The following is a 23,356-nucleotide window of genomic DNA, read 5'->3' as shown; positions in this document are numbered from 1 at the left end:
TGAGACCCTAGTCCATTTGGGACCCTATTCCATTTGGGACCTTATTCCATTTGGGACCCTATTCCAGTTGGGAACCTATTCCATTTGGGACCCTAGTCAATTTGGGACCCTATTCCATTTGGGACCCTATTCCAGTTGGGACCCTATTCCATTTTGGACCCTATTCCATGTTTAGTGCACTACTTTTGACCAGGGCCCATAGGCCAGATATGTATTATATTATCACACTATAGTTCTGTTCTCACAAAGCAAGGATCATAATTCCTGTAGTTTGTCAAAACTGTTGACACACCATTTTTTTATTTTTTTATTATGCAGTACAAAGAAATGTGCACTCTGTTTACAATGGTCTATTCCTAGACTGTGCATGAGTTTCAAGTTTGGGAAAGTTTACAATTTATCCAATTTCTACTGATCTGCGTGCCAGTTATGATTTTCATATGCATGTTTTAGTGGAACTGTTTCATTTCAATAATAACGTTTTTGTTTTTCAAATAATTGTCACGTGGTTAATAATACAAACCGGAATTACATTTACATGATTTAGGAGACGCTCTTATCCAGAGCGACTTACAGGAGCAATTAGGAGTAAGTGCCTTGCTCAAGGGCACATAGACAGATTCTTCACCTAGTCGACTCGGGGATTCAAACCAGCGACCTTTCGTATACTGGCCCAACGCTCGTCACCGCTAAGCTACCTGCCGCTTCAAACCGGAATTAAAATGATAAACATCTCAAAGTTAAAATTCAACTAATGCAAGAGCACCAGCCTCTGCCATATGGACACATTTATACACAGTGATTCATTGGTGCCTACAGAAATGAGTGCATGCACTAAGAGATAGCCTATAAGACAATGTAGCAGTAAGCCTAAACCTTCTTTGTCAAGTAACTAAAAATAGATTGCCTTCGGAAAGTATTCAGACCCCTTGACTTTTTCCATATTTATTTCCATATTTCAGCCTTATTCTAAAATGGATTAAATAAAATGTAATCCTTAGCAATCTACACACAATACCCCATTATGACAAAGCAAAACAGTTTTTTAATTTTTATGTTTGCACATTTATTACACATAAAGAACAGAAATACCTTATTTACATAAGTATTCAGTCCCTTTACTATGAGAATTGAAATTGAGCTCTGATGTTTCAATTTATCATCTTTAAGATGTTTCTACATCTTGATTGGAGTCCACCTGTGGTAAATGCAATTGATTGGACATCATTTGGAAAGGCACATACCTGTCTATATAAGGTCCCACAGTTGACAGTGCATGTCAGAGCAAAAACCAAGACATGAGGTCGAAGGAATTGTCCATAGAGCTCAGAGACAGGATTGTGTTGAGGCACAGATCTGGAGAAGGGTACCAAAACATTTCTGCAGCATTGAAGGTCCCCAAGAACACGGTGGCCTCCATCATTCTTAAATGGAAGAAGTTAGGAACCATCAAGACTCTTCCTAGAGCTGCCCAACCAGCCAAACTGAGCAATGGGGGAAAAGGGTCTTGAACTGGGAGGTGACAAAGAACCTGATGGTCGCTCTGACAGAGCTTTAGAGTTCCTCTGTGGAGATGGGAGAACCTTCCAGAAGGACAACCATCTCTGCAGAGTGGCCAGACGGAAGACACTCCTCAGTAAAAGGCACATGATAGCCCACTTGGAGTTTGCTAAAAGGCACCTAAAGACTCTGAGACCATGAGAAACAAGATTCTCTGGTCTGATGAAACCAAGATTGAACTCTTTGGCCTGAATGCCAAGCGTCACGTCTGGAGGAAACTTGGCACCATCCCTACGGTGAAGCATGGTAGTGGCAACATCATGCTGTGGGGATGTTTTTCAGCGGCAGGGACTGGGAGACTCCGTCAGGATCGAGGGAAAGATGAACGGAGCCAAGTACAGAGAGATCCTTGATGAAAACCTGCTCCAGAGTGCTCAAGACATCAGACTGGGGCGAAGGTTCCCGTTCCAACAGGACAACGACCCTAAGCACACAGCCAATACAAAGCAGGAGTGGCTTCAGGACAAGTCTCAATGTCCTTGAGTGGCCCAGCCAGAGCCTGGACTTGAACCGGATCGAACATCTCTGGAGAGACCTGAAAATAGCTGTGCAGCAACGCTCCCCATCCAACCTGACAGAGCTTGAGAGGATCTGTAGAGAAGAATGGGAGAAACTCCCCAAATACGGTGTGCCAAGCTTGTAGTGTCATACACAAGAATTCTCGAGGCTGTAATTGCTGCCAAAGGTGCTTCAACAAAGTACTGAGTAAAGGGTCTGAATACTTTTTATTTGTTTATACATTTGCAAAAATTTCAAAAAAATGTTTTTGCTTTGTCATTATGGGGTATTGTGTATAGATTGATGAGGGGAGGGGGAAACAATTTAATCAATTTTAGAATAAGGCTGTAACCTAACAAAATGTGGAAAAGTCAAGGGGTCTGAATACTTTCCGAAGCTGCCAATTACAATCAGAAAATATCCTGATGAAAATGCAGGTCCTTTCAATCGCATTCATCTTGGGACAGACATAGCTGTTTTTGCAGAAAGAGAGATGTGTTCAGGTATTTTGTAAAATTTCCACTGGATATATGGAATCTATGACATTTAGCTCTTTCACAGGAGGACTGGTGATTATCAAGGGGGAGAGTGTTGGAAAGATTGTTCATATACTGTAAGGAACTAACATTCACAATGGATGTTCAAACTGTGTGAGGTGAAGAAAAAATGACTGAGAAGCTTAGCTTATTAGTGGTGTTGAGTTAAGAGGATCAGAAATCAGACATCCCGTAATGGTTACTTTCCTACATTTGCGCAGCAGGCCAATTAGCCTACTTCTATGCGTGCTCTGGCTTGTGCGCTCCGTCAACATTAAGAGGACAGAGAAACCAAACACATGCTAATTGCAATGACCTCATCAGGGAGGAACACAAACATACTGACTTCTTCCTGCATCTGAACAATCTGCAGAGAGAGAGGGAGGAAAGGAGAAATAAACAGGGAGAAATAAAATGGAGAAGGGGAGAGATCAGATCAATTGGAAAACATGTTTATGAACAATAAGAAGTCTTTTAAATGTTTTATACTAGGCTGTGAGAACAAATGAACTGTACTTACTGTACAGCCCAGGTCTGAGTTGATGCCCAATTTCACTGGGTAATGTTCCTAGGTCATCATGGCAATGCAGGTGAGCGCCTCCCCATCTAGCTGGACATCCTCTATCCCTCTACTTTGACTGAACCGAGTTATCCATCTATCCAGACACACACGTAAATATGAGGTGTCGTATCGAGTGAGTGGTGGCAATTATTGCTGATGAACAAAAGGAGTCTGCTCATACTGAACGTTGATCATAAGGTTTATTCACAAGCTTCAGCATGAGTAACAGACTCGCGAGGTCTGGAGAGCAGTGTCCTCCCATTCTAATGGCTGCTCTGCCCTATCTTCTTCGTGTACCCCTATTTATAAACAATGCAACAAGATGGGCTCCCTCTTCTGGCCAATCACCAGTTTACAACACACTTCCTGTCTATTATATGTGACATTATACTAAACATTGCCTTTTGATACTAACATAACCAACATTCCATTTCTTCATGAAAAACATTTAACAAAGACATAATCTTAATACACTACATATTCCCCCCTTCGAGACGAACTAAACGTCTCGAAAACAAACAGAATAGGATTATGACTAGTAACCATTTATCTTATTGAGTATCTTTAACATTAAACCAAAACCATTCTCCTCTAGAGTGTAAATACCTTTCTATGAAATAACTGTTTATGAAATGTGAATACATTACTATCTTTATGAAGTGTGAATACATTACTATGAAATATGAAGAAATCTCTATGGAGTGTAAGAGCGAAAAACTGTCTGGCAGCCATCTTTTCAGATATCCATCCATCAATCAAGACAGTAAAATTCTCTCACGGTCCCTCTGCCCCAGGCAACCACCGTCGGTACTCCAGATAACCTCATAAACCATGTAAATGCATTTTGAAACTATGAAGCAATTAAATACACATGTAAGCCCCTGCAAACAAAATCCTATCCAAAAACATCCACTGTACGGCTGGTCAACCCATCGGATCGCATACAATGAATCTCTCCCTTCCTAGCCTCTCTGTCCCTAAACATTCACGAAATAAACACAAACATCTAAGATCCTCACATGTATTCAATAACATCAAACATCATTCTACAAAAATTAATACCTGAGACTATTACACAATTATGTATTACACATGTCTATATTTCATTGCAGACACTGGAATGTAGTCCACTACACTTCATCTCCCTGTAGTCTTGACTTGGATGAATGGATTGTTGATGATGAAATCAGCCACACCCTCCTTGTTTCATCTCCTCCAGTCATATTGTCCCTTCATATTGTCTTTGTTTGAGTATTTCAATCTCCACATGTTCTCCCAAATGCTTCTGGAATGAAAAGAAAAGAAACGACCAAACAGTATCTTTTGCAAAACAACCCTTTCAAATTAAACATCAATATCCACTAAGAATATAAACTGATATATAAATGATGCATGAATCACATAAACCTATTCCCCCCTTTGATTCATAAATCATACCAACATCACCCCAATATTGAGAATTTTTTTTTGAAAAATCATCAAATAATCAAAATGATATTTATCCATCAGCTCCACTTGTCCATCTTTATCCAGATTAGGAACAGTCAACACCGGCATCTGAGTGTTGTCTCCCGGCATCACTCTCCAACCTATCTCAATATCATAACTTTCTCAAAGGTCAGTAACAAATTACAAACATCACACAGTGTTATCAAAACTGAACCTAAAATCTGACCCATCACTGCCCCTACTGGCCTAACTGATCTTGCAACCAAGTTTTCCAAATGCATCCCTTATTTAACCCCAGTGATATTATCTGAAAGTATAACTAATATTTATCACTATGATTTTCCCAAATGTTACACCATACCATGAATAAAGTCCCCCCTTCTCCCTTAGACTTATCCTTCAATGATAGGCTTGAAGCCTATGACATGTCCCTTTTCATCCTATTTTGAACTCTAGTTTCAAATTGATCTGTGTTCGGTGCTACTCCTCTTTTAATAGTAAAAGCCTCATATGGAAGCTTCAACGTTGACATGTAACCAAATCCTGTCCATTCATAATGTAAGAATATATATTTTATCATCACAAACCCACCAAATATCTCTAAAATTCTCCATAGTCACATTGTCAGTCAAAAGCTAATCGTTTAACCATCAAAGTCCTGCTCTTCTTACTATCTGGTACCTAAAAGTAAGATATTTCTCATTACTACCCTTAAGGTCATGCTTATCCAAAGTTATCATATAACATCCCAATCTGATCTTCCCATAAACACACCCCCTACCTCACATGTTTCATTAGAACAAAAACAACCTTTAGCCCTCAATGTTTCACCTGAATACTTCAGGATTCCGTTGTTACCTGATTTTCCTTTCCCATTTAAAAATTCCCATATTAATTCACTTAACCCAATTCCACCTAACCCTAGGCTTAAACCACTGTTCTGACAACAACATTATTTTATCTGTCAATGACTGTTGCTGATACCACAGTCATGACAAAGCATAAGACTGAACCACACCTGATAGAGGCCGCGCGACCGTCTAACATGTTTGGTGCTGGAATCCTCAACAGACATGGACCCTCAAGATTCCTCACTGATCTTACAGAATGAGTTAATCTATCTCTAATTTCCACAACAGAAGAACGAGCGGTACTGATCAGATACCTCTCCTTGTCTGTCATCAAAATCAAAGATCTCATCCTGTCCTCCATGATGAATCTATATTCTCTCTACTACTATCTGTTCTCCTATTTTAACCCCATTCGTACTATCATTGACAGCACTCTCCATCCGTAACATAACCCATGAGTCTAAAATTCCCCATTTAATTTCAGAAAAGTTGTTGTCGATGTCATACTCCCTCTTTGCTATTGCCATCGTATCACTAATCCCTTCCAAAGTTACCATTAAAGTAGTTGATTTAATAACCTTAATCACTTCTAGTGCAACAGTTCCCATTATCCTCTGTGTATTATCTACTGTTGGAGTGACTACTATAATCTACTCTTCCTGAACTCCCTCGGTGACTGCGGAAGCTTCAACAGACCTCAAATCTTCCATTATAAGCGTCACTTTACGAATTACATAGCCTTTTAACCAATAATTCTTAACCGGAACAACTTCTAATGCTTGCACTAGATAAGCATACATATATTCTCCCTGTCTTTCTCTGTAACATTACGCCAAATAAGTGAACAGTCACTCCTAACCTCTTCCACTTCATATCGTTGTACAAACTATCCCTCCTTTTGACTAGGTGCAACAGCTTCTACTCCTGGTCCTGATAACAATACTTATTCTCCATAATTATCTCTCCATATGGGAGGAACGTCCCCCATCCTAACCCTAATAAGTATTCTTTCCCTAACATTGGTGCTGTATTGATTCCCTTATAATCAAATGCGATATATTTATGGCTTTAATAACTATCAATGTTGAAAGAGTTAAATTGCTTCTCACTGTTGTTATAATAGACTGAAGTGTTAATGTCCTTAGTTACTCCTAATTTCCCCAGTTTTCCCCTAAGACTTTGAACTCTTTACTTGTACTTCCCTCTATCACCACTAGTGTCACTTTTTCCCCAAATCTCAGTCCTTTCTCTAAATCCCTGACTTTCAAACTTTTGATTACACAAAATACACCTATAATTACCTTGATCTTCCTGCTGGGAACTGTAACTATAGATACTCAATCACCCTCAAGCTTCTCTTATCAATGCATCGGCTCCTAACAGATCTAAACTCCTACCATATCTTCCCACTAAACTTTAAAATGTCCTTCATCACTGTTCTCTCTCTCTCTTACTACTAACTTTGAAACTTAGCTTACTGTCTCAGAGTTCCTTCAACCCTAATCTACTCCTAACTTATTTTAATCCAATCTTTTCTCTCATAACTTTTAAACCTTTTTCCACTGATATATTTACAAAATCCCTTTACCACCAAATGTTAGAATATGTGATTGGGAAAGTTCCCAACTGCCTTTGACTTTTTACACACACTTGGCAAATGACTAAACACATTTTAGCCTAGCCTGAAATCTCTTAGTGTAAGAATGTAACCCAGAATAAACAGTCACCCCTTTTAACTTTGTAGACAGATTGTCTAATAGACAGAACAATAGATTATCATCCTTCCTATGATATTATCTTTTTTAAGCACATGATTCCCAAAAACCCAGTCGTCTAGTGTACATCTTATTGTACAATTCAATTTAAACAATGCATCTCTTCCCAACACTGCCATAACAGTATCTTCTAATATTAGTATGTCTATTTTGATTAACTGTTTTACTACCTCAAATCCCTATCCTAATTAGTTAGCAATTAGTGAGATGTTTAACCTCTTTAGGCTGAACCCAGATAAGTTTTCCCCTATTCACTATCCCTTCTAATGGTCGGTTGTTTCAACTGTTAGCTATTTTGTCTTCTTCTCTAATCGATGCTCTCAGCAATGCACCCCCCTTCCGGATCTCCTAGGCACTAACAGGTGATCTTCACTTGCTCCTTCATCTTCCTCTGTTGTTTTCTCCTGATGCATTTCCATCCCAGGTAAAGTAACCAATCTGTCCACAATTATAACAGTCTTCTGAAAGTTGCTGGAAGTGTAGCTGAAATCTTCCTCCTATTTCTTCTTTGTTCTTCTCCAATTCTTGGGATCCTCTCAGCAGTTTCTCCTCTTCTGTATCTTCAGCGTCTCGAGCTGTTCCTCTAGCTCTCTTACCTCTCCCAAAGTCATCGCTTCCTCCAGGCCTGATACGCCTCGGTCTATATCTCCTATTTCTTCTTTGCCAGTCATTGTAGGATAAAATCCTCTTGAACATAAAGCACCCTTAATCTCCAAATCTTCATCGCTCTCTTCATCAGAGATCAAATCTCGTGTATCCTTCTTCGTTTCTCTCTTGGCAACTTCCTTCTGATCACAGAGTCATATCCACCCATAACCTCTTCATCATCATCCTCATCTTCTTCAACCTCACTCTTCTCTTCCATACATCACATTTTCTTTCTTCTGGAGTTCTGGATTCATCTTCATTGTCGTTTCTGCTTGTCCTCTATCTATTATTCGTCTTCATCTCTGATGCCATAATCACCCTGCTGGATGATCACTGAAAGCTGAGGATAAACCTCCCTAAGCTGTACTTTTTGCTGAATCCGTATGTGAGAAAGGTGTACTAACTTCTGCCATTAGTTTTTCTAACCCTACTTTCTAACCCTACTTTAATTAAAGGATTACTATTTTACTCAATTTTCCCCTATATCAAGCCTTTTATATTCCTTTATTGTGAACTATCTTATTTTAGACTGTATAGCCTAAGGCTTCCCCCCTTAAATTATTAATATAACCCTAACAACCCCCCAAAAAAAAATATATATATATATATAGATTTTTTTTTCCCTCCCCAAAAAATAAAATAAAATAAAATATGAATATTAAAAAATTCAATTAAATGCCTTATTCAAAAACCATTTAATTAAAAATAAAAACCAATTAAAAACTCCATTAAAAATTATGAATAATTTAAAACCAATTTTTTATTCCTATATCACCAATTTATCAATTAGTGTTGGCTATCTTACCACAACCCATCAACTGCAAGTAAATGCAAGTTAGTCATCTTCAGACTAAAATACCCATAAACAAAGCCTTTAACCCCTTGCTCTAACCCCTAATTATCATAAATTTACCGAAGAATGTCAGTCTTCGATTCCCAACACATCTGTAATTAACTCAAGTGATGCACATAGCCTCCAAAATGCAACTTTTAATGAAATAGCATTTGCCAAGCCTATGTAAAATCGTCACAACATCACATATTCTGTCAAAGATGATTCTATGAACTAGCCTGATATCTGATCCTCTCGTCTGCCTCGTCACACCTTGTCACGTCACGTCACGCACACGTTAGCCCCCCTCTCTCTCCTTTGCTCCGTTCTATAGGCTCATATGACAAGGAAAGAAACCAGTACAGACAAGCATTCAAAGTTTATACACTTAATCAAGTTATCCACATTCAATATTCCCCACTCATATTATTCCCTCTAAGACTAAAATCAGAACTAAATAGATCGCTCAAAAACATTTTTATTTTATTTTAATCCGTCATTTAATTCAATTAATTCAATTCATTATACTTCGCCAACATATATTTAATGTATAAATTTACTACATCTCAACAACTAGTGTAACGTTCGAATAACAGTTACTTTAACTATTTAAAAGATTCGTGACCATCTTCTCTTTATCTGTAGCTATCCCACCCCTGAAGAGAAACCCCTTAAAAAACCTATGACCTTAAGCCACCATTTTGTTTTGTAGGCTCAGCGCGACCACATGTCGTAGTTTTAGCCCTGTAAAATCAAACGCATGCGCACATCCATTCAAGCCCATGCTTACCACACAACAGAACGATAGCATTCCGCTACAACCTCACTATTTCATACCTTATAATCACACAATTACACATAACAGAGCTCACATTTGCGTAAAACTTTAAATTCTACACACACATACATATTTTAAGAGGCTTAGTCCATCGCAATGGAGTCTCTAAGGATACATTAGCATGTAGCACACAACACAATTAGCATTTAGCATTAGCCGCCATGTACCATGTAGCATGAAACACACTCCCATCTAGCCCTAACATTAGCCTTAGCCTTTAGCTAACTGCGGCCTACCCAGCCCTAAGTAACCTTGCATTGTCCCCAAATCATTATCCATATATCTCCGTCTAACTTTATGCTGCCTTGAATTATGAATATCATATCGAGAGGTTACCCCCCTGCCAATTTCCCGTCGGCCAGAGGAGGAGTATAACATAGATACAATCGTTCACCTCATGGTTCCCAGAACCAACCTGACCAAGTCGAATACTTCGCCCGGATTTGTAGCCCACTCAATAATAATAATTATTATTATTATTACGAGTCGCCCCGTTTCGAGGTCTTTCCAGATTGACAATGCCCTAAAATGCATACGTATTCCTGACTTCATTCTGCCAATATCTGCCGTTAATATCTCTACCATCGATTGCTCTAAAATTATTTACCGTTTACCCATCAACCAAATTTAGAAATTTTTCAGACTCCTAGTCAACAGCCATAACGCCACCCGAAACACGGTCGTAATGGTACATTCCTCCAGTGTACACAAGCAGTAACAAAACTAACAACTTAGCTGTGTCTGGTCGGGTCATGACTCCAAACCGAAGTCAGCTTGAGTCAGCTTGGCGACTCCAAATGCAGCAAAGAAGGATTGCAAAACCATCTCCTGGCAAGCTCGCCATTTGTCGTATCAAGTGAGTGGTGGCAATTATTGCTGATGAACAAAAGGAGTCTGCTCATACTGAACGTTGATCATAAGGTTTATTCAGACCACAAGCTTCAGCATGAGTAACAGACTCGCGAGGTCTGGAGAGCAGTGTCCTCCCATTCTAATGGCTGCTCTGCCCTATCTTCTTCGTGTACCCCTATTTATAAACAATGCAACAAGATGGGCTCCCTCTTCTGGCCAATCACCAGTTTACAACACACTTCCTGTCTATTATATGTGACATTATACTAAACATTGCCTTTTGATACTAACATAACCAACATTCCATTTCTTCATGAAAACATTTAACAAAGACATAATCTTAATACACTACAGAGGCGATAGGTGAAAGGTGAAAACAACTTCAGGAGATGAAATAAGGACTTGAACCCCAGACCTCTAGTATCTTTGAAGTTGGCAACACCCAGAGCAACCAAGCCAGCACTTCTTCCCAGGGGCTGTCAGGATGTGATCCACCTCGCCGTCAGTCTGGTTGATTGTATAAATGGTCATGCCTGTTTTCAATCTTTCCACTAGGTGGCTCCAACGCTCAATTTTTTGTAAATTTACATTTACATTTACGTCATTTAGCAGACTCTCTTATCCAGAGCGACTTACAGTAAGTGAGTGCATACATATTTTTTTTTATACTGGCCCCCGTGGGAATCGAACCCACAACCCTGGCATTGCAAACGCCATGCTCTACCAACTGAGTTACATCCCTGCCGGCCATTCCCTCCCCTACCCTGGACGACGCTGGGCCAATTGTGTGCCGCCCCATGTGTCTCCCGGTCATGGCCGGCTACGACAGAGCCTGGATTCGAACCAGGAGATGCTCAGTACAACGCTCATGTGCTTTCAAATTGGTCCCGATATTCTTCCGGTAACCGCTGCTTGACTTGGGCAGGAGCTCACCGGAGCTGAGTACCGGCACTTCAAATGTTCTACTGCTTGAGCTCCTGTTTCTTTCCTAACCTGCTGCATAAATTCTCCTAACCTGCTACGCAAAGTCAAATCTGACGGTAATTGAACAAAAGCTGGATCCCTTCTAGCCATGACCCAGCAGCACGGGAACTCTAGTCAGGGTGGAATAGTCCATTATATGAACCAGTCCGTGGGTTATTCATGACACTTGTTTCTACTATTATGAGAAAAACTTGGATTTATTAATATTTATATGAAATGAATGTATATGTAGGTAAATAAATTATTTATCTGTTATTAATTATTATTCGGCTGTATGGATTCATTTACTTTTTTGTAGGCCTTTTTTGTTGACAAAGTGGCCTCATTAACCTGGGCACAGTGGGCGAGCAGAGATTTTATTGTATTATTTTTATTTTTTGTTAATATGCCCAGCTCATGAGGCCCCTTGATGATGTGAGGCCTGAGGCCTCGTCTGCCGAATGGTAAGTCTGCCACTGTCGATCCCAGGTATAGGCCTGTTACTTACCTTCTTCTTCTCACTGGTCAATGGTGCATGAAGATCCCCACGGTTGTATCCCCAGGGTAAAGTGTACAGATCCAATGGTGTAGCTGTGGGTTGTATCATAACTCTTTCGTAACTCATTAACAGCCCTCCTCCACACAATAAAATGGATAATACCGCTCTATAACAAAAACATGAAGGGTATGGATAAATCCTATGCAGTCAATGTACTGTCATTTCTTATTTCCCATGCATAAATCATTTATGAACATTCCTAACTTAAAGTAAAATAATACAGACACAGCACATTTAAGGAAATATGGAAATTGAATTTCCATTTTCTAGAAAACAAGAAAATCCTGAAGAATCCTATTATTTAAAAAAATCAGTTTTCCTTACTTTATTGACAGCTAACAGAGATTCAAATTGAACTCCCCATTTTAGACTCATAGCATTAACTATTTTAGTGAGTGAAACGTTGCTACTAAACAAGGGTGGGTAATCTAGCTAGCTGACATCCCTTCATTGTCCACTAGCTAGATAGCTAAGCCCCTACCTCATTGTTTTTAACACGTTTTCCAAATCTGATCTCAAACTCATGAAACAATTCGTTAACAATTTTATTTTACTATTCTAAGACTTAAATTGTACTTATGCAAATTACAAACATTTTAAAACAGTGACCTTTTAAGAAGACAAATTGTAGAAATACAGTGGGGGGAAAAGTATGTAGTCAGCCACCAATTGTGCAAGTTCTCCTACTTAAAAAGATGAGAGAGGCCTGTAATGTTCATCATAGGTACACGTCAACTATGACAGACAAATTGAGAGAAAGAAAATCCAGAAAATCACATTGTAGGATTTTTATTGAATTTATTTGCAAATTATGGTGGAATATAAGTATTTGGTCACCTACAAACAAGCAAGATTTCTGGCTCTCACAGACCTGTAACTTCTTCTTTAAGAGGCTCCTCTGTCCCCACTCGTTACCTGTATTAATGGCACCTGTTTGAACTTGTTATCAGTATAAAAGACACCTGTCCACAACCTCAAACAGTCACACTCCAAACTCCACTATGGCCAAGACCAAAGAGCTGTCAAAGGACACCAGAAACAAAATTGTAGACCTGCACCAGGCTGGGAAGACTGAATCTGCAATAGGTAAGCAGCTTGGTTTGAAGAAATCAACTGTGGGAGCAATTATTAGGAAATGGAAGACATACAAGACCACTGATAATCTCCCTCGATCTGGGGCTCCACGCAAGATCTCACCCCGTGGGGTCAACATGATCACAAGAACGGTGAGCAAAAATCCCAGAACCACACGGGGGGACCTAGTGAATGACCTGCAGAGAGCTGGGACCAAAGTAACAAAGCCTACCATCAGTAACACACTACGCTGCCAGGGACTCAAATCCTGCAGTGCCAGACGTGTCCCCCTGCTTAAGCCAGTATATGTCCAGGCCCGTCTGAAGTTTGCTAGAGTGCATTTGGATGATCCAGAAGAGGATTGGGAGAATGTCATATGGTCAGATGAAACCAAAATATAACTTTTTGGTAAAAACTCATCTCGTCGTGTTTGGAGGACAAAGAATGCTGAGTTGCATCCAAAGAACACCATAACTACTGTGAAGCATGGTGGTGGAAACATCATGCTTTTGGGGTGTTTTTCTGCAAAGGGACCAGGACGACTGATCCGTGTAAAGGAAAGAATGAATGGGGCCATGTATCGTGAGATTTTGAGTGAAAACCTCCTTCCATCAGCAAGGGCATTGAAGATGAAACGTGGCTGGGTCTTTCAGCATGACAATGATCCCAAACACACCGCCCGGGCAATGAAGGAGTGGCTTCGTAAGAAGCATTTCAAGGTCCTGGAGTGGCCTAGCCAGTCTCCAGATCTCAACCCCATAGAAAATCTTTGGAGGGAGTTGAAAGTCTGTGTTGCCCAGCGACAGCCCCAAAACATCACTGCTCTAGAGGAGATCTGCATGGAGGAATGGGCCAAAATACCAGCAACAGTGTGTGAAAACCTTGTGAAGACTTACCGAAAACGTTTGACCTGTGTCATTGCCAAAAAGGGTAAATAACAAAGTATTGAGAAACTTTTGTTATTGACCAAATACTTATTTTCCACCATAATTTGCAAATAAATTCATTAAAAATCCTACAATGTGATTTTCTGGATTTTCTTTTCTCATTTTGTCTGTCATAGTTGATGTGTACCTATGATGAAAATTACAAGCCTCTCTCATCTTTTTAAGTGGGAGAACTTGCACAATTGGTGGCTGACTAAATCACATTTTTTTCCCCCACTGTATCTATGACTCTAACTTACTTTTACTTATAGTATTAACTTACTGTTTGATTACCTTTCTAACTGACTGAGAAGTAGTTTGTCATATGTGTCTAAACCCTGTACTTCTCTGTTCTCTGTCTGTGTCCAACAGCTGGATGTTTCAAGGCGCCATCCACCTATAAGAAGGAGACTCTTAAGATGTGTCTCAAATGGCACTACATAGGGAAATGGGGTACCATTTGGGATGCAACATTTTAGACCAGACAGTTTTTTGATTTATAATTCATTATGTAGCATTATGTACAGTCTAAGCCCTGTCTAAGCCAGTGGGAGGAGCTATTGCATCTCTCATGGGAAACGTATGTTAACATTGCCAAAGCAAGTGAAGTAGATAGTAAACACAAGTGAAATAAACAATAAATATGATCTATTATCTCTCTCTCTCTGCTGAGTTGTTAAGTGATGTTGCCACCTAGTGGTTAGAGAGAGAGATAGAGAGAGATAATAGAAGTGGAGACTGCATTAACAATGTTGTTTTCTGTCACAACAGACATTTATCAATGGGTTTGAATCAGTCAGTTATGTCTGGATTGATCTGATTTACTTTGTTACTGAGGGGACCTGGAAATGGGTGGACGGCACCCCACTGACCACCCCAAGGTAAGAGACTCCTGCTCTAATAACACTGACCACAGCGGAAGGAGTAGGACTGATTCTCTGTGTTGTTCATATTCTAGGTTTGGAGAGACTGGCCGCTGCATGTATTGACAACTGTGTGTTGTTACCTCACAGGTTATCAGGCCAATGGTGGGCCAGTCGCTGTTCCTTTTCATACAACTGGATCTCTGAGAAATTGGCTTAGGTCTGCACATTATTCCCATAGAAACGCATTTGGCTTTTAGTGGACATATTTTGGTGAGTCCTCTCGCTTTGCCTCTTCCTCTCTGCTGAAACTCTGTAACCGGGAGTAAGCAACCGAGCGAGCGAAACAGCGCCCCTCTGTATGTAGCCCATGTATCTGATAATGTCTGGCCAAAAATTGTATGACATCCCATACTCTTTTGGTCCAGACAGCATCAGATACATGGGTCTACACATACTGAAACAGAGGGGCGCAGTTTTGCTCAGCTTGGATGCTTTAACTGAGATTGATGCTTCTTTGTGTTGGCACACTTCTCTGTCAAATAAATGATCATTATTTCAATATTTTATTTGGAGTGGTAAGGAGATAGGGTAGGGTGGGCCAGGCCCCATAAAGCCTGGCCATAACACCGGCCATGATAAAAATCAGCCAGTTTAAGCTAAATATATAAGTTTTTTTGCATTGGATGCGTCTCAATCCATGCATTCACCAATGTCACACTTCCACTCTTGGCCATGGTATATTCAACATATACCACAAAGCCCGAGGTGCCTTATTGCTATTATAAACTGGTTACTAATGTAATTAGAGCAGTAAAAATAAATGTTTTGTCATACACGTGGTATATGGTCTGAGATACCACGGCTGTCAGCCAATCAGCATTCAGGGCTCGAACCTCCCAGTTTATAATGTGATATATGAATCTCTCACATTATTACAATCTTTCACAATAATACTCAAAGCAGTTTATCAAAATTGGATTCGTTTTCTAATTCTTTGTGGGTCTGTGTAATCTGAGGGAAATATGTGTCTCTAATATTGTCATACATTTGGCAGGAGGTTAAGAAGTGCAGCTCAGTTTCCACCTCATTTTGTGGGCAGTGTCCTGTTGGTAGCAAATCCGCCATTGGAGGTCATCCATCTTATTATCAAGTGACTGAATGGAGGCAAGAGGTGGCCGGTTTTCCCTTCACCTTTATCTCGCCAGGATACCCCCTCTCTTGCCTCTGTATCGCAGGCGTTTCCTCTTGGATTCCCTGAAAATTGGGTCGGAATTACATAAAGAGCCCAAATTGAGGTTACTAACTCCCGATCTGATGTTCAAAAGTTATTGTCTATCATAAGAAACTATAGTGGATACATTTAGTGAAAATAAAGAATCACAAAACAGCAAAGTTGGGTCGGAGCTCGCACAGTGTGTGTGTGTGTGAGTGTGCAATCTTATCTGAATGTTGAGCAACAACTCCATCTCTTGGACTGGGCTTGAAGGCTCTTACGTTGCCACATAATTGGCCATCAATGTCCGTATTCTTCATTGCATTAGGTTCATTGTCTTCAAATCCATCTGGGATTTCATAGACTCCCTCTGACATCTTAACACACTTGTGGTCAAATACAGTAATTTCTACTTCTTACCTCAACTCTAATATACGTCTGTACCTTTGTCTTGCGTCTATGTGAATTATTATAGTGACACAATTTTTCTTTGTCTTGGGTCAGTTTTGCATTTCCACCACAAATAGTTAAGGTTAAGATTGGGGGAGGGAAAGCTGATCCTAGATCTGTACCTAGGGGAAACGTCACCACACAGTGTGACCGGCCACCGATGACCACAGTTTTTTTTTTTGTATTTATGCTGTCTCTGAAGAGTTATTCAGAATGAAACTCTTGCGGTCAACTTGGTTTAGAGGGGAATTTCACCAAAAGCAGAAGTTGTGACAATATCTCCATAGTTTCAGTTTGACAGATTTAACAGACTAGAAAGAAGAATTAAAACCCTTCACATGTATTATGACAACAAGTTCATATTTCCACCCTGTCTTTTAGTACAACATCACCAGTGGAGGCAGGTGGGAAGAGTGATAGGAGGTTGGGCTCATTGTAATGGCTGCAATGGAATGAATGGAATAGTATAAAATGCATCAAACATATGGAAACCACATGTTTGACTCCGTTCCTTTAATACCATTCCAGCCATTACAATGAGCCTGTCCTCCTATAGCTCCTCCCACCGGCTTAGACAGGGCTTAGACTGTACAAAAAATAAATCAAAACTATGTCTCCTGATCTTTCTGATATCTCTCAGACACTTCAGAACAAACTTTAGATTTGGGGACTATGTGTTGTTCCATGTAGTGAATATGTTATTCAATGTATAGGCTAATAGCAGTAAGGCCAAAACACATTTTTTATGAAATATTTTTTACATATTTTTTTTATACTTCTAGGGGTCTGACAATTCAAAATCAAATAGCCAAATGATTTTTGGTATGACCTTCTTTAAGAAATTCCATATAGCTTAGTAGTCTGTCTGCTCTCCTCCCAGGTTTTAGTCTCCATAGAGAGGAAGCAACAGCTGCAGTAAAGTTCTGCCAGCTGTTAGGACAAGGTTGTTCTGCAAGATGAACACATGAATTGCCTTCAACTTATCACACTGTACACTTAATGAAAGAATACAGTCGTGGTCAAAAGTTTTGAGAATGACACAAGTATTGGTCTCCACAAAGTTTGCTGCCTCAGTGTTGATGATGGCAATTTGCATATACTCCAGAAAGTCAGGAAGACTGATCAGATGAATTGCAATTCATTGCAAAGTCCCTCTTTGCCATGAAAATGAACTTAATCCCAAAAAAACATTTCCACTGCATTTCAGCCCTGCCACAAAAGGACCAGCTGCCATCATGTCAGTGATTGTCTCGTTAACACAGGTGAGATTGTTGACGAGGACAAGGCTGGAAATAATCTAATTGTTCTTCCTCTGTCAACCATGGTTACCTGCAAGGAAACCTGTGCCGTCATCATTGCTTTGCACAAAAAGGGCTTCACGGGCAAGGATATTGCTGCTAGTAAGATTGCACCTAAATCAACCATTTATCGGATCATCAAGAACTTCAAGGAGAGAGGTTCAATTGTTGTGAAGAAGGCGTCAGGGCGCCCAAGAAAGTCCAGCAAGTTCCAGGACCGTCTCCTAAAGTTGATTCAGCTGCGGGATCGAGGCACCACCAGTGCAGAGCTTGCTCAGGAATGGGTGCAGGCAGGTGTGAGTGCATCTGCACGCACAGTGAGGCGAAGACTTTTGGAAGATGGCCTGGTGTCAAGAAGGGCAGCAAAGAAGCCACTTCTCTCCAGGAAAAACATCAGGGACAGACTGATATTCTGCAAAAGGTACAGGGATTGGACTGCTGAGGACTGGGGTAGAGTCATTTTCTCTGATGAATCCCCTTTCCGATTGTTTGGGCCATCCGGAAAACACCTTGTCCGGAAAAGACAAGGTGAGCGCTACTATCAGTCCTGTGTCATGCCAACAGTAAAGCATCCTGAGACCATTCATGTGTGGGGTTGCTTCTCAGCCAAGGGAGTGGGCTCACTCAAAATTTTGCCTAAGAACACAGGCATGAATAAAATGGTACCAACACATCCTCCAGAGAGCAACTTCTCCCAACCATCCAAGAACAGTTTGGTGACAACCAATGCCTTTCCAGCATGATGGAGCACCTTGCCATAAGGCAAAAGTGATAACTAAGTGGCTCGGGGAACAAAACATCAACATTTTGGGTCCATGGCCAGGAAACTCCCCAGACCTTAATCCCATTGAGAACTTGTGGTCGATCCTCAAGAGGCGGGTGGACAAACAAAAACCCACAACTTCTGACAAACTCCAAGAATTGATTATGCAAGAATGGGCTGCCATCAGTCAGCATGTGGCCCAGAAGTTAATTGACAGCATGCCAGGGCGGATTGCAGAGGTCTTGAAAAATAAGGGTCAACACTGCAAATATTGACTCTGCATAAACTGAATGTAATTGTCAATGAAAGCCTTTGACATTTATGGAATACTTGTAATTATACTTCAGTGTACTATAGTAACTACTGACAAAAAGATCTAAGAACACTGAAGCAGCAAACCTTATGGAGACCAATACTTGTGTCATTCTCAAAACCTTTGACCACGTCTGTACAAACTTATGATCAGGTGTGTGTGATTAATGACATTATCATTTATTCCTGTAGCTTTGCTCACTGAGATTTGTAAGACTCCCACTAAGAAAATATATCTGTCTGTAGCTGGTCTCTCTCTTTAGTCAGGGTGTTGTAACTGGTCTGTAGCTGGTGTCTCTCTTCAGATGAGTTGGTCTTATAGGCTAAGAAGCTCTTAGAGACCCCATCATCTGCCACAACAAAAATGTTTCTAATTTAAACTAGATGATCGCATCACTGCTGTGAGTTGTAGGAATAATATAATGTAAACTCCCAGTAGACAGACAGGCCTATGATCCCAGCCAGTAGAACACACATCAGCCCCAGACACACTGCAGCAACTAGGAAGGATCTCTTCCCTTTGCTATTAGGCTCTGTGGACACATACAAATATGTGCATATAGAATTTGTGTGTGTGTGTGTGTTACCTGAGTGCTGGTCTCCTGGTCCATTATTAGGAGCAGTGTCTGCTGTCTCTTCTGTCTTGGTGCTGGTCTCACCGTCTCTCAGGGTGTTTGCACGGACGTAGATATCAACAATCCTGTCCTCCATCTCACCTCTGTCAAACTTGACCTTCTTGGTCATATCTGGCTTGGCATAGATGGCCTCAGACATCTTCAACAATGTTTTCTGACTATAGCTAAGGTGCTTTAATGCACGCAAGACAAATCCACTGGTTCAGCAGAGCATTTCTGCCCTGTGTCTGTGTCGAACTGCTTTTGACCCTGTTGTAGGTGGGGGTTATCCCCAGCACACAGGAAGTATCAAATATCGAAAGACGAAGACAACAGCATTTACATGGATTTGTAGAACAGAAACATGTTCTGGCTGGTTATAGTTGGGACACTTTCTTCTTCTTCTTTCACCTTTTGATCTGATTCCTGAGTAACTTCCTGGTCTACTGGGGGAAGTTCCACCCACATACACCAGGTACACACACCCTCTACATCAGGGTTCTTCAATTCCGGTCCTGGAGGGCCGAAACACCTCTGTTTTTCATCCTCTCCTTCTAATCTGGGGCTAATTCAGACCTGGGACACCAGGTGAGTGCAATTAACTACCAGGTAGAAAGACTACCAGGTAGAGGTGTGGTCCTCTGTAGCTCAGATGGTAGAGCACGGCGCTTGTAACGCCAAGGTAGTGGGTTCGATCCCCGGGACCACCCATACACAAAAATGTATGCACGCATGACTGTAAGTCGCTTTGGATAAAAGCGTCTGCTAAATGGCATATTATATTATTATTAAATAAAAAACAGAAGTGTTTCGGCCCTCCAGGACCGGAATTGAAGAACTCTGCTCTACATGGTCTCCTACTCTAACTGTATACATCTTAATAATGTCTCTGGATGCTTGAAAAAAATAACTAATAACCAGACCTGGGTTTAAACACTATTTGAAATCTGTCATGCTTTGAGCATTTGGGACTATTCTATTGGTTTCATTAAGCCAGGCAAGTTCAATCAAGCATAGCTAAAGTATTTTGGTCGTATTCATTAGGCACCAAACGGAAGAAACCAAACTGAAACAGGGAGGGACTAACTATACCTGTCCAATAAGAATAACGTGTTTTCATTTTGTTGTAAAACATTGTGCTCTGGTGTGCCCTAATGAATATGTGGCCCAGTTCTGCTAATAACCAGCAACCACTGACAGACAAACAGACAGACAGGAAGCAACACATGCGGAAATCAACTGAAATTACAATTCAATAGGTGCTCCAGCAATAACTTCCTTAAACTTACTGTGTCCCAGATGGCACCCTATAGTGATCGGCCAAAGGTAGTGTACACTATGTAGGGAATAGGGTGCCATTTGAGACGTACGCTTAATGTCAATAGTTTACATTCTATGTCGGCCTTATGCACTCTACCTCTATTAAAAACACAGGCCACATTCCATCCATGGATATAAGGTTATCACAATAATGTTATTTCATCATACAACGCAAGGTTTCTCATGTTTCATTTCGGAATATGTTAACAATAGATGAAGGTTAGGGTTAAGGGTTTGGTTAAGGTAAGGGTCAGGTTTAGCTGTCAATGGGATGCTAGTCAGAAAAGTCCCTTATGTTAAGTCTTGTTCACACTGACCAAATCAGATTTCTGTGTGTTCAGATGGTAGTCATTTGCTGACAAGGCTATGCTAGTTGTCATAGTAATGACGGGTGTGTGTGCAGTGGTGTAGTCTGATTGGTGGTGGTGCTTAGGTTTGCTATCACTCAGAAGTTATTTAGCAAGATAAGGTGACAAAAATGCCTTCCATGGATGTTTCCCATTTGCATTGAATGTTCCAAATCATAGTGTAAGCATACTTTTAAAGCCTCAAAGTATAAGATGATCCAACTTTCCAAACAAGTCCATTTTGGCTAGCCACATCAGTCAAGTAGCTAGCTAGGTAGCTGTTTAGCTTTCTAGCACATTCACTCATTTGTTTTAAACAATTAAAGCTGCAATATGTAAGTTGTTGGGCGACCCGACCAAATTCACATAGAAATGTGAGTTATAGACCTGTCATTCTTATTAAAAGCAAGTCTAAGAAGCAATAGATCTGTTCTATGGGCACTATTTCTATGCTTCCTGTTAAGTTTTGTTTCTTTTACTATTGGTTTTCTACATCAGCTTCAAACAGCTGAAAATACAATATTTCTGGTTATGGAAAATATATTTCACGGCGGTTTAGATGGTACAATGATTGTCTACACTATTCATCCTTGTTTTGTTACATAAACTGATATTAGGCTACCAGGAAATGGCGAAGTGAATTCTGCACAGTGCATCTTTAACAAGCTAGTTAGCTACCACATGTTCTTGTCAAACTGTTAACAGAGTAGCTAGAAAGCAACAAGATATGCCAAATAACAGTCTAAAAACCACTTGAGGGCAAACAAATCAGATTTGACCGTTCAGACACAAGTCGCATGGCAAGGAACCAGATTTGTATCTGACTACAAACCAACTAGGAAGGTGGTTTGAAATGTGGCTTGAAATATCCAATTCCATTTGGCTTTTGGCTGTTCAGACTGCAGGAAAAGGAACAGATTTGAATCAGATATGCAAAATAATAGGATTTTAGTCATTTCAAACTGCCAATGTGAACAAGGCTTTAGTCTTTCCTGTTACATGTGTATGAATACCTACTTTTAGTAGTGTTTGTCTCCCCCTACTGGCTGTTTTCTACAAGCTCAGTTTCTTAGCTGTCATGCCATGTGACCTCTTAACAGGAAGTTGATGTTTCTGATGGAGGATAACCTCATGTTTGATTCTGCAGTCTGCATATATGTAATCACCATCAATCTGCATATCTGTTGTAATCACCATCAATCTGCATATCTGTTGTAATCACCATCAATCTGCATATCTGTGGTAATCACTATCAATCTGCATATCTGTGGTAATCACTATCAATCTGCATATATGTGGTAATCACTATCAATCTGCATATCTGTGGTAATCACTATCAATCTGCATATATGTGGTAATCACTATCAATCTGCATATCTGTGGTAATCACCATCAATATGGAAACGTGTAATGCCTTTGGTCTACTATATGTATGGTTCTGCCTCTACCCGAAAATCGGTCTTCTCACGAAAACTTATGTAGTGTCCGAACGGTTTGACCGCCAAACTATTATGACCCCACTATGGAAAGGGGTATTCAAGGCTTGTATTCTCCAATGTGTTTTGAGAAGGAGGCGAGGAGGAATCGAGGAAAGATTAATTGAGAAAGAGACCATTGGCAAGTTTTTAATAACCCTATTTAACCACTATGGTGAGTTCATCGCTCACTTTAACCACTACAGTGCCTTCAGAAAGTATTCATACCCATTTACTTATATATATATTTTTTTGTGTTACAGCCTGAATTCAAAATGGATTAAATTGATTATTTTTCTCACCCATCTACATACAGTGCCCCACAGTGACTATGTGAAATCATGTTTTTAAGAATATGAGCAAATGTATTGAAAATTAAATATACCTATATCTCATTTACATAAGTATTCACACCCCTGAGTTAATACTTTGTAGACGGACCTTTGCCAGCGATTATTAGTCTTTCCACACCTGGATTGTGCAACATTTGTCCATTATTATTTTCAAAATTCTTCAAGCTCTGTCAAATCGGTGGTTGATCATTGCTAGACAACCATTTTCAGGTCTTGCCATAGATGTTCAAGTAGATTTAAGTCAAAACTGTAACTCGGTCACTCAGGGACATTCTCTGTCTTCTTGGTAAGCAACTCCAGTGTAGATTTGGCCTTGTGTTTTAGGTTATTGTCTTGCTGATAGGTGAATTCATCTCCCAGTGTCTGGTGGAACGCAGACTGAACCAGATTTTCCTCTAGGATTTTTCCTGTGTTTAGCTCTA

The sequence above is a fragment of the Coregonus clupeaformis genome, unplaced genomic scaffold (genome assembly GCF_020615455.1).
Source record: "Coregonus clupeaformis isolate EN_2021a unplaced genomic scaffold, ASM2061545v1 scaf1891, whole genome shotgun sequence".
Classification (NCBI taxonomy): domain Eukaryota; kingdom Metazoa; phylum Chordata; class Actinopteri; order Salmoniformes; family Salmonidae; genus Coregonus; species Coregonus clupeaformis.
Note: the sequence above shows the minus strand (reverse complement) of the source record.